The following is a 19,464-nucleotide window of genomic DNA, read 5'->3' as shown; positions in this document are numbered from 1 at the left end:
GCCGGCTGAGGCCCACTCTGTCAGTCAGACATCCCCGGGGGCTCCTGGACTGTGAGAGGGGCAGGCCAGGCTGAGGGACACCCCCTCCCCGAGTGCACAAATTTCATGCACCAGGCCTCTAGTAATTGAATAATACACTACTGAAAAAGCAAAGATCACCTCTACTGACAACCAGAAAAGACAAGTCTGATCACTGACAACCAACCCCAGTACTGCCATGAGAACATAAAGAATGCTCAGAATGAGCCCACACTACCATTACAAAAATAACTACACATCCCCCTTCCCTCACTAACACATGTAATTGCTAATTCTTTACTAAGTGACCAATCTAACCCCAAATTCATCTCCTGCCACCTAGATAAAAATTAAGATACTTGATTATTGAATTGTGCCTGCTTCCTGAGCAAATCCTAACCAGGTCTGGCCCCATTTCCCTAACCCCACCTTCAAATCACCCAGCAAAAGCACCAACCCAATTAAAAGTCCTAGCATTCTCCTGGTCTCCATCCACCGACTGCAGCTAAATGAACCAAACTTCAGTATGAGTGCACATGTGGTCCTAGTGGTTGCTGGCTGATGGGATTAACACTTTTGTTGCAGTAAATTACCAGTCATGTGTGGGAGAGTAGAAAGAACCTCAAATAAAAGGCCCACAAACCTATATTCAGACTTATCACTTCCCTGGGTCTGTTTTCCTTACTGCTAAAATGAGAGCCAGTAATCCTATCATTTTAGAATTTTTCATCTCAAATCTGCTATTTCTCAAATTCCAGCCATATTATGGGTCAAATAGATTTTTTTCCTATGGAAGGACATGCTCTGTCCTTACTCTACTTCCTATTTCACTGTTAGAGTTTGTCTGGAGAATTTAATTTCTCACAAAGAGAGACTTTCATGCCAGAAACAATGGTTAAGTTTTTCTAAATGGTTAAAATGCTTTATAATTATAAGAATATAAATTGATTGGTATTTGATTTCTGCTTCCACAATTAAAATGGGGCATGTTTCTATCTGGGTCTTTGGAGGATTATCTGGCTCTAACTAAACCCCAGAGAATAGCTTCTTGCATAGCCCAGGTACTTTTAATTAAAGTCTGTTTTCCATCTTACCTCTCTTCAGGTTACCTCAAGGGCATTCTATGACCAATGAAGAGTTAGTCTTGTTATGCAGGACACCAAAAGCAAAGTAGGAATGTTAAACCAATAGCTGTCAGTAAGACCAGAAGCAAGAGTGGCCATTTGTGTACTTAGACCAGCCGTGGGCAAACTACGGCCCGCGGGCCAGATCCAGCTGTTCTATCCGGTTCTCTTGCTCTCCCCTCCACTCCTTTACTTTGAATTTATATTAGTTCACACAAACACTACATCCATGCTTTTGTTCCGGCCCTCTGGTCCAGTTTAAGAACCCATTGTGGCCCTCGAGTCAAAAAGTTTGCCCACCCCTGACTTAGACCATCACCATGGCCCTCCAAGTGACCATCACTTGGGCCCTAAAGATCTAGAGAGGAGTGAGATGTGGTCCCCGATGTCCAGAGCTCAAGCAAAGCTAAGTGAAGACAAGCAAACACAATACATACAGCGTGATGTGTACATCTCGAGGGTGAAAAGTCTAGGGAGGTATCAGACATCAGGTCGTCCTAAGACTGTACCTCTTTCCACCTCCAAAAGGAGGAAGGCTTTCCCTTGTAAACCACATAAGTGATCTAGGACACATGTAAGTACAGACTAAAAGTCACTGAAACCACAGGGGCTCATTTTTATCTTGAAACACAGAATCTGGCATCGTTTCAGATGTCAGTGGGGACATCAGGAGCCTAGGCTCTTTTCCTCGTCCTCTTCTGCCTCAGCAGCCCCGTGCACCTCCAAGAGGAAAGGTAGACTGGGAAGGCCACCCCTCAGCAGCCTCTCTCTTTATGTTGGAGGGAAGTCACTCCCAAAAGCCTTTGGGGAACTTCTCACATCTCATTGGCCAGAACTGTGTCATGTGACCACAGCTACAAAGGAGGCTGAGAAAATGGAAATATGGCAATTCAACCGTGAAAAGGGAATAGCATGGCTATAAGGTAGACAATCAACTCTGCAACATACACAGACTATTATGGGCTGAATGAGTGACCGCCCCGCCCCCAAATTCATACATTGAAGCCCTACCCCCCAATGTGATTGTACCTGGAGGTGACTAGGGTTAGATGAGATCATAAGGCTGGGGTTCCATGATGAAAATACTGTCTTTTTACACGAAATCTCGCTCTGTCTCTCTCTTTCTGTCCTGGGAGGACACAATGAGAAGGCTGCCATCTACAAGCCAGGAAGCGAGTCCTTACCAGGAACTGAATCAGCCAGCACCTTGATATTGGATTTCCCAGCCTCCAAAATTATGAGAAATAAATGTCCTCTGGTTAAGCCATCCAGTCTATAGTATTTTGTTATGGCAGCCTAACAGGCTAAGACACATACTCAATTCAACTGTCTTCAAAAGTACTTTGACCTCCTGATGGGTCTCATTGGGCCCCTGTGAGTGAAGTCATTGAGCTACTCTGGACCTCTGCTCCAAAGCTAAAAGGGAAACTATAGCAATGATAATTTCTCAGAAGTGTTTAGTCCTCACAGCATCTGTAATGAAAGCTTCAATAAGCAACAAAGACAGGAGACTTTTAATGGAAACCCTTTTGGCCTTAGCTTTTCCATCTCCACAAAACCTCCCTTTTTAAACTAAGGAGATTTGGACAAAATTCAAATGTAAACAAATTTGTAGTGGGTGTGGGCCCCGGAAGAGGGAGTAAACTATACTGACTCTTAACTTTCTCTGCTTGAACTCTGCACATTAATTCAACTCCCTCCGGAGATTTGTCATTCTAAGATGCCAGGCCTTTGCATTTTCCCATAGGCAGTCTCCCAGTCACAGAAAAACAAAAGCAAGGCACCGCCCAGCTCCTTGAGACTGCTTATCACAACCAATTATTTTAGTCACCCTCATCTCCTAGGCACACTCAATCCAGAAACTGGATTTGATTACACCGTGGGGCTATACCAAAGCCTTGACTACCTGTAAGTACAGTAATAGGTAGAAGAAAATAAGAATGGGGGGGGGGAGAGGACGGTTGGCAAACAAGGAACATAGCAAATGAATGCTTAAAAAACAAGTAGCCCGCATAAGTGAGTGGATATCAGGTGCCACAATGTCTGAAAAGTGGGATAGCCTTTTTCCTAACTGGAATGGCAAGGAGGCTCACTGTTTAAAAAAATACTCAAGATTTCCAAACTTCATATACTTCTGGAGTAAACAGAGGCTTGAGAGAAATAATCACTAATTTTAGTGATAAGAAATAGATACCTCAGTCAGAATCCAGATCCTTTAGAAGTTGAGTAATTTCATTCACATTCATTCAAACAGGATGCTTTCAAGGACAATTTATGACTATTGCAATACTTACTATAAATGGGGTTTATGATTACTGTCTCATATTTACTTTATAGCTTCCATCTTTAAGTAAATTCTCCCTCTTAAAATAAAGCCTTAACAATCACTCCTTCCTTCCCACATGCAAGTATGTAGAACTCAAACCACCTACCCACGGTTGTCTACAGTCCCAATGTCCTTGGCCACCAAGGATTATTAGTCTTTTGCCCCAAATCCAACATATCCTCCATTAGGCTACTCACTCTGGCATTTCAATCAAACCTGTTACTACTTAATAATAATACTACAGTCAGATAATATTTTCCCCAAGTCTTCACACATTATCAAGCTACTTAAATCCTATAGCAGAAATACTGATTAAGTAAAAACATAGGATGGGCTGGTAACTAGTAAATGCTCTGCCCGACACCAGTTCCACATGAAATGGAGAACTCTGCTTCTCTCTCCCTGAAGTTACCCAAACTTGAAACATTTTCATTTCTTCTGCTGCGAGAGGTTCCATTACTCAAGAACTCAGCTTACAGAATTTTCCCATCAGCTCTCACTTCTATCATAGCTCTTTTAAAAAATCTTAAGCCCTAGATGATTTGGCTCAGTGAATAGAGCGTCGGCCTGTGGACTGAAGGGTCCGGGGTTTGATTCCCATCAAGAGCACATGCCCAGGTTGCAGACTCGATTCTCAGTAGGGGGCGTGCAGGAGGCAGCCGATCAATGAGTCTCTCTCATCATTGATGTTTCTATCTCTCCCTCTCCCTTCCTTTCTGAAATCAATAAAAATATATATTAAAAAAAGAAAATCTGCCGAAACCAGTTTGGCTCAGTGGAAAGAGCGTCGGCCTGCGGACTGAAGGGTCCCGGGTTCGATTCCGGTCAGGGGCATGTACCTTGGTTGCAGGCACATCTCCAGGGGGAGGTGTGCAGGAGGGAGCTGATCGATGTTTCTCTCTCATCGATGTTTCTAGCTCTCTGTCCCTCTCCCTTCCTCTCTGTGGAATATCAATAAAATATATTTAAAAAAAAAAAAGAAAAAAAAAAAGAAAGAAAATCTCAGGACTTCATTTTAACCGTATCTGTTTTAAAATCTACACAAACTAGTTAGTGGTTAATTTAATTTTAAAAGGGCAAGAACAAATGACATATCAACACATTCCTAATGAAAACTTATCTTTTACTTATAAAGGAAATCATTAATCAGTTCCAGAAGGACAATTATAAAATAACTAGAGGCCCAGTGCATGAAACTCATGCACAGGGGGGAGGGGGGTCCCCTCAGCCCAGCCTGCACCCTCTCCAAACCGGGACCCCTTGGGGGATGTCCAACTGCCAGTGGGATCAGGCCGAAATCGGCAGTCAGACATCCCTCTCACAATCCGGGACCGCTGGTTCCTAACTGCTCACCTGCCTGCCAGCCTGATCACCCCTAACCGCCTCTGCCTGCCAGCCTGATCACCCCCCCCCCCTCACCCCCGCCAGCCTGGTCGCCCCTTAGGTGCCCTCCCTGACGGTCTGCTGGCCTGGTCGCCTCCTACTGCCCCCCCCCCCCCCCCCGCCGGCCTGGTTGCCCCTCACTGCCCCCCTCTGCCGGCTGGATTGCCCCTCACTGGCCCCCTGTCAGCCTGGTCACCCCCAACTGCCCCCCCCCACTGGCCTGGTCACCCCACGCAGACTGCTGTTCAGTTGATACTGTGAGGGTGTCTTGACCAATTTGCATATTACCCTTTTATTAGTATATATTCCCTAACGAGAAACTACAGATGTATCAAGATAGCTAACTACTTTCCTTATGCTTTAAAAACAAAACAAAAAACCCTAATCTAATAAGCTTAATTAAGATAGGATAGTATTCAAAGTAAAATGTAGCCAAAGGGCATGAAAAATGAGAATTTTTTTTAAGGTTGTTAAGGCAATTCAGAGTTCAAAGAACAAAATCTCGAAATAAATTTTCTACTCTTTAGTCTGTAATCCTACAAATATCAAACTGAATAAGATTCCAAGTATTTTGGAGTACAATTTATCTAAGATTTTAAAATTCAGTTCATAATACAAAATCTATAACCACAATGGAAATTTTAACACGTTAATTAGAAAGGACACTAACAACTTTATTTTCCTAATTTCATCTATGAATCTTCAGAACTGAAGTCATAACCCTTTTTCTCCATTTATAAACTATATTAGCTCTGGAAAAAATTCTGTTACCATTCTTAAATTTAATTATATCTGCTGGCAATATACAAAAACCAATGCTAAAGATTCAGTTATAAGCACTTTCTTTTCTGCAGAGACTTGCTCTAAAGTGGATAAACTTTCTGAAATACCTCAGATCAATGGGTTTCAAGTTTTGCTGTCTGTAATCCTCTTTATAGGCAGTGAACCAATTCACACCTGCACTAAAATTACCTGAAATAAAATTTTCCAGAAGCAATACATAGCCCTTACTATATGCTGTACACCCTGACATTTTCATTGTTTCGCTTTTTTAATAAAGCTTGTAGTGACCCACTAAATTGATTTCATGACCCTCTAATGAATGCAGCTTAAAAAATCCCGCCCTAATTCATTTATTTAAACTTTCCACGTAATTTGGCAGCACTCCGAATACTAGAGAAGGCACCTGAAAACTCCCAACACATATGTAAATTGAATGAGCTGCTGTATGTCAATTATCATCATCCCTTCCAAATGGGAAACACTTAAAAACTATGATCTTAAAAGTTTTATTTGGGCTTGTAGTAATGATACTAAAGTCACCATCTTTGCTTCTGCATAATCTTTGAACCATCCTTACTCCAATCCTTAAAGAATGACCTCAAACGAAACAACAAGAAAGCCAACTGCATGGGAGAACATATTTGCCAATGATCTTTCCGATAAGGGTTTAATCTCCAAAATTTACAGAGAACTCATACAACTTAACAAAAGGAAGATAAACGATCCAATCAAAAAATGGGCAAAAGATCTAAATAGACACTTTTTGAAAAAGGACATACAGAAGGCCCAGAGACATATGAAAACATGCTCAAAGTCACTAATCATCCAAGAGATGCAAATCAAAACAACAATGAGATACCATCTCACACCTGTCAAAATGGCTATCATCAACAAATCAACAAACCAAACGACAAGTGTTGGTGAGGATGTGGAGAAAAGAGAACCCTCATGCACTGCTGGTGGGAATGCAGACTGGTGCAGCCATTGTGAAGAACAGTATGGAGTTTCCTCAGAAAGTTAAAAATGGAATTCCCATTTGACCCAGTAATCCCACTTCTAGGACTATATCCCAAGAAACTAGAAACACCAATCAGAAAGGATATATGCACCTGTATGTTCATAGCAACACAATTTACCATAGCTAAGATTTGGAAACAGCCTAAGTGCCCATCAGCAGATGAGTTGATTAAAAAACTGTGGTACATCTACACAATGGAATACTACGCTGCTGTAAAAAAGAAAGAACTCTTACCAGTTGAAACAGCATGGATGGAACTGGAGAGCATTATGCTAGCTAAGCGAAATAAGCCAGTTGGAGAAAGATAAATATCGCACGATCTCACCCATAAGTGGAACATAATGATCAACATAAACTGATGAACAAAAATAGATCCAGAGACAAATGGTGGTGGTGGGGGGTGTGGTTAGAGAGCAACCAAAGGACTTGTATGCATGAATATTAGCATAACCAATGGACACAGACACTGGGGCGGTGGGGGCTTGCCCGGGGTGGGAATGACTGGGGGGGGGGGGCGGTCAATTGGGGAAAAAGGAGACATATGTAAAACTTTAGACAAAAAAAAAAAAAAAAAAAGAATGACCTCAAATCCTTCTGGCCATGTGTGAATGACAAAAGGAATACTAATTAAAGATTAGAGAATTATATTTGTTATTAGGTAAGTCTTTTTTCCTTGCTATGATGGAACATGAGAAATAGAGATGACCCAGAAAGTATTTCCTCTCCTTATTAAAATATTTTTAAAAGCAGTTTCAATAGCTTCTCTATTATAAGTAAAATTATATAACACATCAATATTTACAATTAACTTTAATGGCATTTGACTTTTTTAAAAAAAGTTACAGTGTAACGCATATGTTTCTTAATATCAAAACAAAAATTCTGATTGCATATTTTTTAAGAAGCAGAACAAAATTCTACAAACAGTAAGAGAAAGTTCTGCAGTCTGGAGGTACCTGGACCCAAATAGTCCAAGGCCATTTATCCTCACCACAGAGGAAACAGTAAGAAAGCAAAGAACTGCTCTATTTTCCTCCTCGGATAAAAAAGATAGGGCAACAGTGATGGCAGTACAGAACAGAAGAAAGAGCCTCGGTTTTAGAGTCAGAAAAACTCAAGCCCAGCTCTGTCACATACTGGCTGTATGTCCTTAGTTCAATAAAAACACTCAAGATAATTACTCAATAAATATTAGCTGTGGGCTGGGCACAGTCCTAAATGCCCACATCCATGACCTCACTGAATTTTCACAACACTCTACGGTAAGTTCAGAGAGGCTAAGAACTTGCCCAGATTCACACAATTAGTCATGGGAAGGCCAGAATTCAAACACAGGCCAACTCATTTTGAAACCTTTACAAGGGATCACATTGCCTCTGTGTCCCGGGTTCCTTACCTTCCTCTCAGTGTTGCTATGTGGATTAACAAAATGCCTCTGGCCTGTCATATAAGGACTCATCATCACCATTATCAGTAACACAGCTGCCACTAGCACAGGTTACAGAAGTATCTCAGAGAAACTGGTTTCATCTGTTTAAAGTCAGAAATTTCTTTATCTTTTGTTCAGAGTCAGAAGCTTTATCTTTTTTCTTCTACCATCCTACTGCCCCACCCCTCAAACAGTCCTCCCCCAGGAATACCTTTCACTGACCTTAGGAAATACGACCTCTTTCATCAGCACGGGAGGTATGAGTAATATAACAGCTATCATATATTTACTAAAGGAAGGGAGGTGTGTGTCTAATGTAAGACGGAGCAAAGTTGTCAAGCTTAATTCAAAGCCAAGACAATGACAAGTGGGAGCACACTGGAACACTGGCCAGCAGTTAGGGTTAAACTTTTTCACCAGAGAAGAGCTTTACCAGCAGCAGCCTGAAGGCAGGAGAGAGACTTGGTGGGTAGTGCTGCCTGAGATGGATTGGGCTAGTTGTGGCTTGGGGATCTGGCATAAATTAGAGGGGCAGGGCCTCAAATATGCCAGGAATTCCACTGAAGGAAATAAACAATCTCAGGATGGAGGTTAGGATTACATTAACATCAGTTTTTGGAAATAGGAAGTACCAATACAAAGTAGCTAATAAGTGTGGACAGAATTTTTCAAAATAGGGTTACATTCTCTCTTTCTTTCCTTCCACATTAGTTGGCCAATGCTTTCCTCTCCACTTTCTTAAACACACACACCCCAAAAAAGTGTCTAAATGGAGGCACTGAGGGCCTGTTCAATGGAAATAACCAAAGTACATCAACAAATTTAATTTAACCAAGTTGATGAAAGACATGCTGATCATATACTATCACCTAACTACTGATCAGGTCACTTTTTAAAACAAATATGCAGTAACTGTATGAGTATGTGTGCCCGTATGGTGAAACAAGCTAAGTATAAATGTTAGACTTAAATTGTTAGTTGTCATAGCTACAGTGGACCATAATGCCTGCTCATATTGCTACTGAGCAGTTTAGCTCTTTTACATTACACATCTATCATTAATTATTACATAAACTACCTTCCAACTATTAAGAAATCACTAGTTTGCCAAACCAAAGGAGAATGTAATCCATAAGCTTGACTTGGAAAAAGCACCCAGAAGTCTAAATGACATAAGTTGAATTTATAAATGTTCACAAAACAGGACATTGTTATTATAAAGCTATTTAATAATCTGAAGAGATACAATGTTTTTTTTTCACTCTTAAGAAGAAAGTTAATTATGGAACTACATACTAAATTAAATATTATCTAACAAAAGTAGATTTACTAATACATCTATTATTTGAATTAAATTAAGTACTGATGACATTATAAACCCAGGATCATTAATGTCATCCCCACTGACATAATAATTTAATACTTGATTAGAAAAATAACATACAAAGTATACTAGGCAAACATTTTATTTCTGTCTTTAATCTAGTTTTATTTTGCATCATTCTTATTTTTTTTTAAAGTTCTGTTCCCTAGCCCCATTAGAAACAGATTTTATTTTCAAATGGCTCACTGCAGAGATGAAAAGATTCAACTCAGTGACTTGGAATAATTGGACATTAATTTCTTCATTACATTTGTTACTGACCATTTTCTTTATAGTTAACTAAGCATTATGTTTTGTCAAAGGGCACAGGTCCCAGCATCAGAATGCCAAGTGCTATTACCAGCTCTGCTGCCCGCAGGCACTGTGCCTTCGGAAGTTGATAGTGGCCCCTGGGGTCAGTTTCCTTATCTGTGAGCCTCAGACCAGATCAGAGGTTCTCACTAGTTAGGACACTCTGATCCAAACTTGCTGACTTACACACACGAACACACACGCATGCATGCACGCACACTCTGCACTGGGCACCCCAGTCAGGCTCTCTTTCAAAGCCACATGCCCTTCCCCAAGCCACCCCCCCACACACACAAAGGGAACCATGAGAAATCTGCATTTTATCTGTCTGCAGCTATAATAATCCTATATAATAAAGAGGTAATATGCAAATTGACTATCACTCCAACACACAAGATGGCCTGCAGGGGAGGGCAGTTGTGGGCAATCAGGCCAGCAGGGAAGGGCAGTTGGGAGGGACCCAGGCCTGCAAGTGAGGGCAGTTGGGGGTGATCAGGCCGGCAGAGGAGGGCAGTTGGAGGGGACCAGGCCTGCAGGGGAGGAAAGTTAGGGGTGACCTGGCCAGCAGGGGAGGGCAGTTGGGGGCAACCAGGCCTGCAGAGGAGGGAAGTTAAGGGTGACTGGGCCAGCAGGGGAGGGCAGTTGAGGGGGACCAGGCCTGCAGGGGAAGAAAGTTAGGGGTGACAGGGCCAGCAGGGAAGGGCAGTTGGGGGCAACCGGGCCTGCAGGGGAGGGCAGTTGGGGGCAACCAGGCCTGCAGGGGAGGACAGTTAGGGGCAATTGGGCCAGCAGGGGAGCAGTTAGGCGTCGATCAGGCTGGAAGGGGAGTGGTTAGGGGGTGATCAGGCTAGCAGGCAGAAGTGGTTAAGGGCAATCAGGCAGAAGCGGTTAGGGGCAATCAGGCAGGCAGGCAGGCAAGTGGTTGGGAGCCAGCAGTCCTGGATTGTGAGAGGGGTCCCAGAATGGAGAGGGTGCAGGCTGGGCTGAGGGACACCCTCACCCCTGTGCACGAATTTTGTGCACGAATTTTGTGCACTGGGCCTCTAGTACATAATAATAGAGTGACTCCTATGAGATCTATGACCCATAAAAAATCCATATCAAAGCTTGTGTCTGAATATAGTCCCCCATTGCTGTGATGGGCCTTTCAATATTTGGAAGGGATCAGGCAGAGAGAGAAGGCAAAGTGCAGTAACATTATTACATTCCCTTCTCAATCCTATATAATAACTAGTGGCCTGGTGCACAAAACTTGTGCACAAGGGTGGGGGTGTCCCCTCAGCCTGGCCTGCACCCTCTCCAATCTGTGATCCCTCTCACAATCCAGAATCACTGGCTCCTAAGCGCTCACCTGCCTGACTGATGCCCCTAACTGCTCTCCTGCCTGCCTGATGCCCCTACCTGCTCCCCTGCCGGACCCTAACTGCTCTCCCCTCCTGGCCTGATCCCCCCCCCCTAACTGCCTAACTGCTCTCCCCTCCTGGCCTGATCCCCCTAACTGCCTATCTGCAGTCCCCTCCTGGCCTGATGCTCCTAACTGCCTATCTGCTCTCCCCTCCTGGCCTAAACCCCCTAACTGCCTATGTGCTCTCCCTTCTTCTCCATGCCTTCAGACCCTGGTGCAGGAGTGCTGAGAACTCTCCGCCGAGGCCCCGCCCCCGTCCTGATGCCCCCCTCTGGGCCGGGCAGCACCGCGGGCCCACGCGCCTCTGCCAGGTGGGCTGCCCCCTGCAGCAGCCTCATGTCCCAGTGGTGCAAGTCCCCACCCCCATCCCTGCCCACACGCAGCCTGGTTGTGACTGTGACACCGTTAGGACAAATTAGCATATTACCTCTTTATTATATAATAGAGCTAATATGCTAATTAGACATATTACAGCTGAACGACCTTCTGGACGTCCTTCTGGACAACCTTCCGGATGAAGCTGGGGCTATGAGGGCTGGCCAAGACTGCGAGAGCCGGCCGGGGCTACAAGGGCTGAGCCCCTTGCACGAATTTCGTGCATCGGGCCTCTAGTATCAATATAAAAAGAGCACTGTTTGATGAATGAAAATTACTTTAAAATGGCTTCCCAAAGAGTCCTGCCCTGTCCTAAGAACCAATTGATCTGAAAGTCAGTATTTGATATCAGAAATTTACAATCCAGTAGTCCAGGTTTACTCCTACCCAAAAGCATAGAAGATCCATAAGTACTGATGACAGAGTTTCTGGACTGTTCCTGGCTTGGCCAGGATGCTGTGATTGGAAAAGGAAATAGACTAATCAGCACTCCACCTGCCAACTATTGGCTAGGTCACAATATTCTCATCTGTCACAGCCCTGACCAAATGAATAGAGTTCTTCTCTTGATATAACAAAGCTGTGCGGACCTTTAACTTGATGAGCAATCTACTCGGAGCTCTGTTCAATTGGACATCGGGACTCCGTTTGATGTGATAAGGGCCACAGGCCACCAGCTGGCCTCCACAGTTCAGCTGCAATGTAATTCAGGGTAAAAATTCAGAAGGCGCCTTGGCATTGTGCTTCTCAGATATACCCAGATACCAATAGTTCCCTGGCTAAAAAAACAGTACCAATGTTTTCATTATTGAATAGAAAAATGTCAAAGCAGGCAACTTGCACTAAGAATTATCTTTCTTCCCGTGGGATTGTCTAAAAATGTAAATTGAGTTAGGTCACTCCCCAGTAGCTTCTGGCCCTCACTCCTACCTGATCTGACCTGGGCCTGCTTCTCACACCTCATCTCAGCCTCTCCTCTGACCTAGTTCCCTGCACTCCAGCCAGTCTGGCCTTCCTTCATTTCTTATCTGGCCAAGTCTTTGCACATGCAAATCCCCAAACCTAGGGCACTCCCCTCCCAAGTCAATCCCATCCCAAATCTCTACTACCACTGGCTCATTTTCACCCTTTTAACATCTACTAAAATATCACCTTCCCATATCACTGTATTAGCTTGGGTCCTTTCCCCATCAATCTCTGTCCTAAGCTTGTGTCCCAACTCTCACAGTCTAGACTTGTTTAACTGACTGTTGAGTACACATTATGTCATCATCTCCCCTGTAGTTATATAACTGAGGACCAGGGCTATTTCTCTCTTATACACCATTGTATCACCAGGATTTAGAATATATTAAATATTCAATTAGCATTTGCTAATGCGATTCAATGTCTCAATAAGTTTTGCATGGAAAAGAGATGCAGGCCATAAACATTTTTATTTGCCCTAAATCGGCTATGGCACACACACACACACAAAAAAAAGTTATTCACTGATCGTTGGTAAAATTTACTTCTACTCTTTCTATTTATCCCTACTAAATACCCACCTTGGTTGGATCTGTGCTCTACTGAAATGGGATTTTTTTTTTTAATGATTCAAAATATATAATAGAAACTGTGTTATCAGTGATGGTTGGTTCCCACATAATCATTCTACTCCTCTTACTAGTTAATATTTATCCAGTGCTTCCTAGCGATTAAAATGGTTCCAGGTATTTTAAACACTGTACAGTTCATCTCAGCTAACCTCAGCACAGTTCTATGAAGGATATATTATTATCCCCATGACAGAGGAATAGCTGAGGTACAGGGACAACCTCCCCAGAGTCATAGAGCTGGAAGAGCTGATTGGCTCTCAGCCCAGTGGGTCTGCTGCCAGAGCTTGAGCTTTTCACTACCGCACTATATTTTATCCCTTGCTGAAGTAGTCCACAGGCTGGAAGAGAAAATATTTTAAAGTTTTAGAAAAAAACTAAATTTACTTTTTGACTCTCTACCTCAGTCCAAGTAATTCCCTCCTAATTCCTCCAGCTTGTCTTCCCTGTGCCCTCCCACTTTCCTGAGCTCCTCCATTAAGGCACCTCTATGCTTTAGCATTCAGGACACTGTCCATGACTTTCCTCTCCCACCTATGTGGGCACATGCAGGTGCACTCGCACACTCATGCTTCCGAAGCTCCTATTTGCTCTCTCTAGCTTTTAGAAGTCAGAAAGTAAATTTTTTCACCCTGAGGTGTAAAAGGTAAATAACTTGATCTTTCTAGAGATGCCAAAATGCATAACTTTACAATGTTACTTGAGAACAAAGTAGAGTTTGAATTATTACACAGCCTAAAAATGACCAAAATTGGGTGGAAATTTCAAGAACTGTCCAATTAAACAGAGAGGCTAACTGGAACCCACTCAGCTGGTCCCGATTTTCCTAACTATATTTCTTCCTTGGATTCTGAACTCTAATAACTGTGCTTCTGGTGAGTGCAGGGAGGACTGAAAAACTGGGGGATGGGTCAAGAGTTGAGCATGAAGATTCTAAATCTAGTGTTCAGAGCTGGAGACCACCTACACTCTTACACTATATTGCTGATTTTTTTTAAATCACATCAACACCTTAATAATATGTTTTGCCAAGTAGTATAATAAAAATGTGCCCAAAGAGCTTGAGTCTTATTAGCTACCAAGAGCTAAACATGAGAGGAAGCCCAAAGTAGCAGCTAAAGATGTAGGGGAAAGAAAACCAAAACGGAGTTGTATGGGTCCAACTGAAGAGCAGAAAAATAATATTTGTTTCTTTACACATGAACCAAGCAGCTTAACCTCCATTTTCTTTCAAATAGTCTACTTCTATGATTTTTAACACTGGCTTTCACATCACAACCAGCTGTGGAACTTAAAAAAAAAAAAGCAGTGTCTAGGCCCAGTAGAGAACCTCTAAAGGACTCAATCATGACCAGTCATGCCTACAACATAACACAGCCATGTAAAGAGGGAAGGCTGGTCAGGACTGTAAAAGCCAATTAGTCCACATATGTCCTCTCCCTCCTTCTCCAAGACCAAGCAGCTGAACCAACCAAGGAGCCATCCACCCCTCACTGAGCACCTGTGCCAGGACTGAGTACCAAGAACACATGGCCAACAACTAGCAGAAACCATACCAGGGAAATGTAAGTTACTTTATTCTTTTTTTTTTTAAAGGAACTTTTAGAACCTTTTAAAAGTCCCCCCAAGAGCCGAAACCGGTTTGGCTCAGTGGATAGAGCGTCGGCCTGCGGACTGAAGGGTCCCGGGTTCGATTCCGGTCAAGGGCACGTACCTTGGTTGCGGGCACATCCCCAGTAGGGGGTGTGCAGGAGGCAGCTGATCGATGTTTCTCTCTCATCGATGTTTCTAGCTCTCTATCCCTCTTCCTTCCTCTCTGTAAAATATCAATAAAATATATTAAAAAAAAAAAAGTCCCCCAAGCAATTTCAATAAATGTTATTGAACTTAAGTCCTTTTAGCTTTCTCAAAGTATAAAGAAAACTATACTAGTTTAAATTTTAAAATTTCAACTTCTTACTTCCCAGGTTGAAAAATTCTAGTTCTTTTAATTTTTCACATGATCTCCAAGTTTATAAATCCACAGCTCCTGCCTGCCCAATATCATTTCAACTGGCATTACTGAACACCTGGCCCTACTCAACAGCTTAATCAGATAATCAATCAGTATTTGCTCAGTGCCCCTCAGACAAAGTTGGTCCCAACAGCATTCTGGATTTCATCTTTTCTTTCATCTTTTTTTTCCCACTTGGAACAAATCACAGGATCAGGGGATATAAAAGATGTACAAGAGTCCCTTTTAAAGAGTGTTTAGTCTTTCTGTAATTACTAAACCAAGATATATAACATACTAACATTAGAGAATACCACATGCTGATTTAAAATTTAATTGTATGAGTAGTAGGGACAACAGGTTGGTCAGTATGCAAAAGCTTGATTGAAGTAAGGCTAGAAAGAAGGGTCTGGCCAGGCAGGACATTTTTAGGAGAACCAAGGGCCCACAGATGGGAGAAACAATGGAGACACCAGCCTGGCTGAATCAAGGAGGACTCATCCTGTAAGTGGCAGGATATAAGGCTGAATAAGTAGGAGGAGCAGTTAGCGCAGGACTCTGAAACCAGATGTAGTTTATCTGTGACAGGTCCCTGAGAAGGAGTCCTACATCAAAAATCACGTCAAAAATGCCAAAGGCCCAATATTGACAAATTAGGAATTCAAAATTGATTCCACCTACCTCCCTGGGCTTCTCATGTCCGCGCTTTCTCCACCTACAGAGTATATTACTGCTCTAGAAGACATTGACAAGACATGAGCATATGGCCAACTATCTGCCCTTCCAACTGGAATTTTGTTCTCTAACATTTGACCATCAACTGTATGTCAGGCAAGGTTTTGACAAGTTTTGATTCAAGCCTAAAATGCAACAAAGCCTTTGATCCCCTGACTTTCAAAAGAGTTATGTATAATAACTGGAAAGCAAATGCAACCTTGTGTATATTATACAAGAGACAATCTGAGTTCATTCTTCCATTAATTCCTATCAAGTACTTATTCTGTCTCCTAAGTGCCAGGCACTGTTCTTGATGGAGTGGAACTAGCAATTAGCAGATGAAACAAAGCTCCTGCCCCTGTGAAGCCTGTATTATGGGGGGGCAGGCAGACAATAAGCAAGTAAACAGAAATATATTATCAGCTACTAATAAGTGCTATGGAAAAAAATACTGGTAAGGAAATAGAGAATGGCCGGCTGAGCTAACTGGAATGTTCAAGGAAGACTTCATTAAGCAGAGAGCAGACACCTGAACAGTATTTGAGCAAAGTTCTAAGGAAGGGAGGGAGAAAGCCATGTGGTATGCGTGAGGAAAAAGTTCCATTCCAGAAAGAGCCACCAGCAAGTGCAGAGGCCAAGACCAGAGGCAAGGAGGCACCAGCGGCTGCAGCACAGGAAGCCTACGAAGAGGGACGAGGGGAACAGTAATTAGAAACCAGATTATGGCAAGGATTTCAGATCTTATTCTCAACACCACAGGTAGGCAAGGGTAAGACGTCCCTGTGGTTTATGGTTATGGTAATACAATAAAAGTGCTCCTCATTCCTTACTTAGGCTCTGCAAATCCTTCCCAACTCAGCCTATTACATAAAAGATAATGACAGATCTAAGAAATAACTAAATGCAAAGAGCAGTTTCAATAATAAGAAGAAACCACTAGGTATATTTGGAGTACATTTCCTAGCCTCCAAAATATTCCACTCATAAAATCTGATGGAAATTAAATTACAATATTTCCAAATTTAATGTTGTCTTTAACCATTAGGGATATCCCCAAGTAGAATACCTCAGTGGTTTAGAGGATGGAATGGCCTTTTAATGTAAAAAAAATATTAGAATAGTCAATTAAATTAAGTAGTTTCCTATCACAATTTACACTTCAAAGTGAGATGTGCCTTTTAGTAAACAGTCTTGGGAGTGACTGCAAACACTGCCTGTCACTAACTTATTAACTAAGGCCACAGAACTGGAGTTCAGCTGGAAATGTCAAAGTGATAATGTTCTCTTCTATAAGATGATAAATAGAGGAAGTGAAACTGCTCATTTCCTGCTTTATGAATGTTTTGTAGCTTCTGTAGACATCTTAATAATCAATTATATCATAAGGAACATAAGACAAAGAAATACCAACAAGTCCTCCATTTTTTTTCAGGAAAACAGACCATCAGCAGATTTGGATTCCTGTCTACAGACAGAGGACAAAAGCCTTAATGCAACAACACTTCAGTACAACACCGCATCAGCAACATAACAGTGAGCCAACATCCTTTCTAAATCCAGGGGTAAAAGCAGGGAACTAATCCCCAGGTTCCTGAGCTGCCCTTTTCATTTCTCTGAAGCTACTTCAACTTCCACCCATAAATTACAGAGAAAACACACCACTGGCAAAATGACTCAGAGGCAATGGCCAAGAGGTTAACTTCATGCTAATTTCCAAAGTACTTCTCCACTGTGAGAGTAGCTCTATTATCACTGTAGGACAAGATCCTTTTACTATTTATTTAGATAAGAATTAGTACTTGCCTGAGGTGTAACACAAAAGCAAAACCGCAAATTTTGTCTCTGCTTTTAAAGTTCGACAATTAATGCTTTTCTTGAATAAGTCTTGAATAAAGTTTCTCTAATAAATCAATTGCTATTAACATAGAAAGGGAAAGTTCTGAGGCTCAAAACAGCCACAGAAAGGGTACAATACTATATTAAATAAACCAAAAACTTTAGGTGGAAAAAACGAATCTTTGTTACCACTTAAATACTGGGGTCTTACTTATAAAAGGTGGCTTATGAATGAGAAAAACAATTTAATAGACATCCTTTATTTCTGTATTTTTAAAACAAAAAACTTATTTTTTTCCCCTGGGTTTAGAAGCAATGTGCTGATCATAGAAAATTTAGAAAATACAGAAAAGTATAACGAAGAGAAAATATCATCCATGAATGCATCACTAAACATATTCTTATTTCAATATATTTTCCTTTCAATTAATACACACACCTCTTCATTTTTTTTAGCAAAATTGGGATACTGAATAGACTATTTATTACACTTATAAGCTTTTCATCTGTAAGAAAATGCTTTTAAATTATGGCTGCATAATATGCCATTATGATGGGTACAAGAACAGCACCAGGTGTTAGACCAGTGAAGCCAGACTGGACCTTGTTTCAGCAACCTTGGTACTTAAGTTCTGGCTAAGAATGAATTCAGAGTCAAGACTCAAACTATAAGAGAAAGTTTACTTAAAAAGTCACAGAGGTAGAAGAAGTGAGCTGCAGAAGAAATGGGTTCAGGAAACATGAGGACAAAGAAAGCCCTTGAGCTTAGGAGAGAGAAAGGTAAAGTAACTCCTAGGGGTAAGAAGAGAGGAAGAGGAAAGGCACTTTTGTGCCCATGCCCAGGAGGACTGATGGGTCCTCAGTCCTTAGGACTTTTAAGGGGGTGGGAGAATTTTAAGGGAGGTCCCAGGGGAGGATCTCAATAGAATATTCATCAGCTTTCCAGGTGTGTCCTTTCAGGGTCATGGTCTCCACCGCTTGGTCAGTGCCAGGGCAGGGGGGATTAGTCAATGCAGCTGATTCTGATGTCAGCCCTGGCATCACTTGTCTGGTTTTGCTGCTTTTCTGGGCCTGGAGCTGAAACACAACTGAGGCCTAAATGTTATCCCTAAAGGTTAATGCCTAAGGGAGTGGTCATGCAAGGGCCTGGCCTGCATGGGAGTCACATGAGGCCAATCTTCGATCCCTTGTTCTTCCTCTAAGGGGGACTTACCACATGACTATGGAGATGCCAGAGGAAGGGTCCGAACTGCATAACCAGCAACATGGAGTCTAAACCACCTGACTAGCAATATGAAAGGTCTAAATCATATGACCAGTGAAATGTTAGGGGAGGAAAGGTTAATCTGGGGGCAAGGTCCTTGTTTTTCCAGTTTTGCCCCTTGCTAGGCAGTGGGGCTTTCCTCCTGGTGACCTTCTGTAGCCAGGCCATCATCCTTGCTCTGATCATACTTGTCTAACTAACTACTACAATTACATGGATGTATTATAACTGACTTAACTATCTATCCCTCCTCTGTCCTATTTAAATGCAAGATAAATTAAAGAATTTTAACATAACAGAGTAGAAAAATATTATTATTCTGGTTCCAGAATCCACATTGTATCTAACCTTTAAGAAACTATTAGATGTCAAGTTTTGGTTTGTCACCAAAGAAGACTATCCATAAATATCTGAAAAGATTATTTCAATGCTCCTGCCTTTCCCAATTGCATATCTGTGTGAGACTGGATTTTCTGCATACACTTAACCAATACAACTTATCAATAGACCATGCAGAAATAGA

At 42.1% G+C, this 19,464-nt stretch overlaps 1 protein-coding gene across 9 annotated transcripts in view; it reads right to left on the bottom strand.

Annotated features, from left to right (window-relative positions):
• The window catches only part of FAM107B (family with sequence similarity 107 member B), a gene marked incomplete at its 5' end in the record, with an annotated part of 282,323 nt that overhangs the window by 25,883 nt on the left and 236,976 nt on the right, over positions 1-19,464 (bottom strand). Inside the window, one exon of one of the 9 annotated variants that reach the window (XM_080658128.1) lies at positions 14,846-14,947. The exons of the other annotated variants lie outside the window; for them this stretch is intronic. The remainder of the gene's footprint in view (positions 1-14,845; positions 14,948-19,464) is intronic. 9 annotated transcript variants of the gene reach the window in all.

The sequence above is a fragment of the Plecotus auritus genome (genome assembly GCF_963455305.1).
Source record: "Plecotus auritus genome assembly, chromosome: 1".
NCBI lineage: Eukaryota > Metazoa > Chordata > Mammalia > Chiroptera > Vespertilionidae > Plecotus > Plecotus auritus.
The sequence above is the reverse complement of the archived record's forward strand: the minus strand, read 5'-3'. Positions and strand labels throughout refer to the sequence as shown.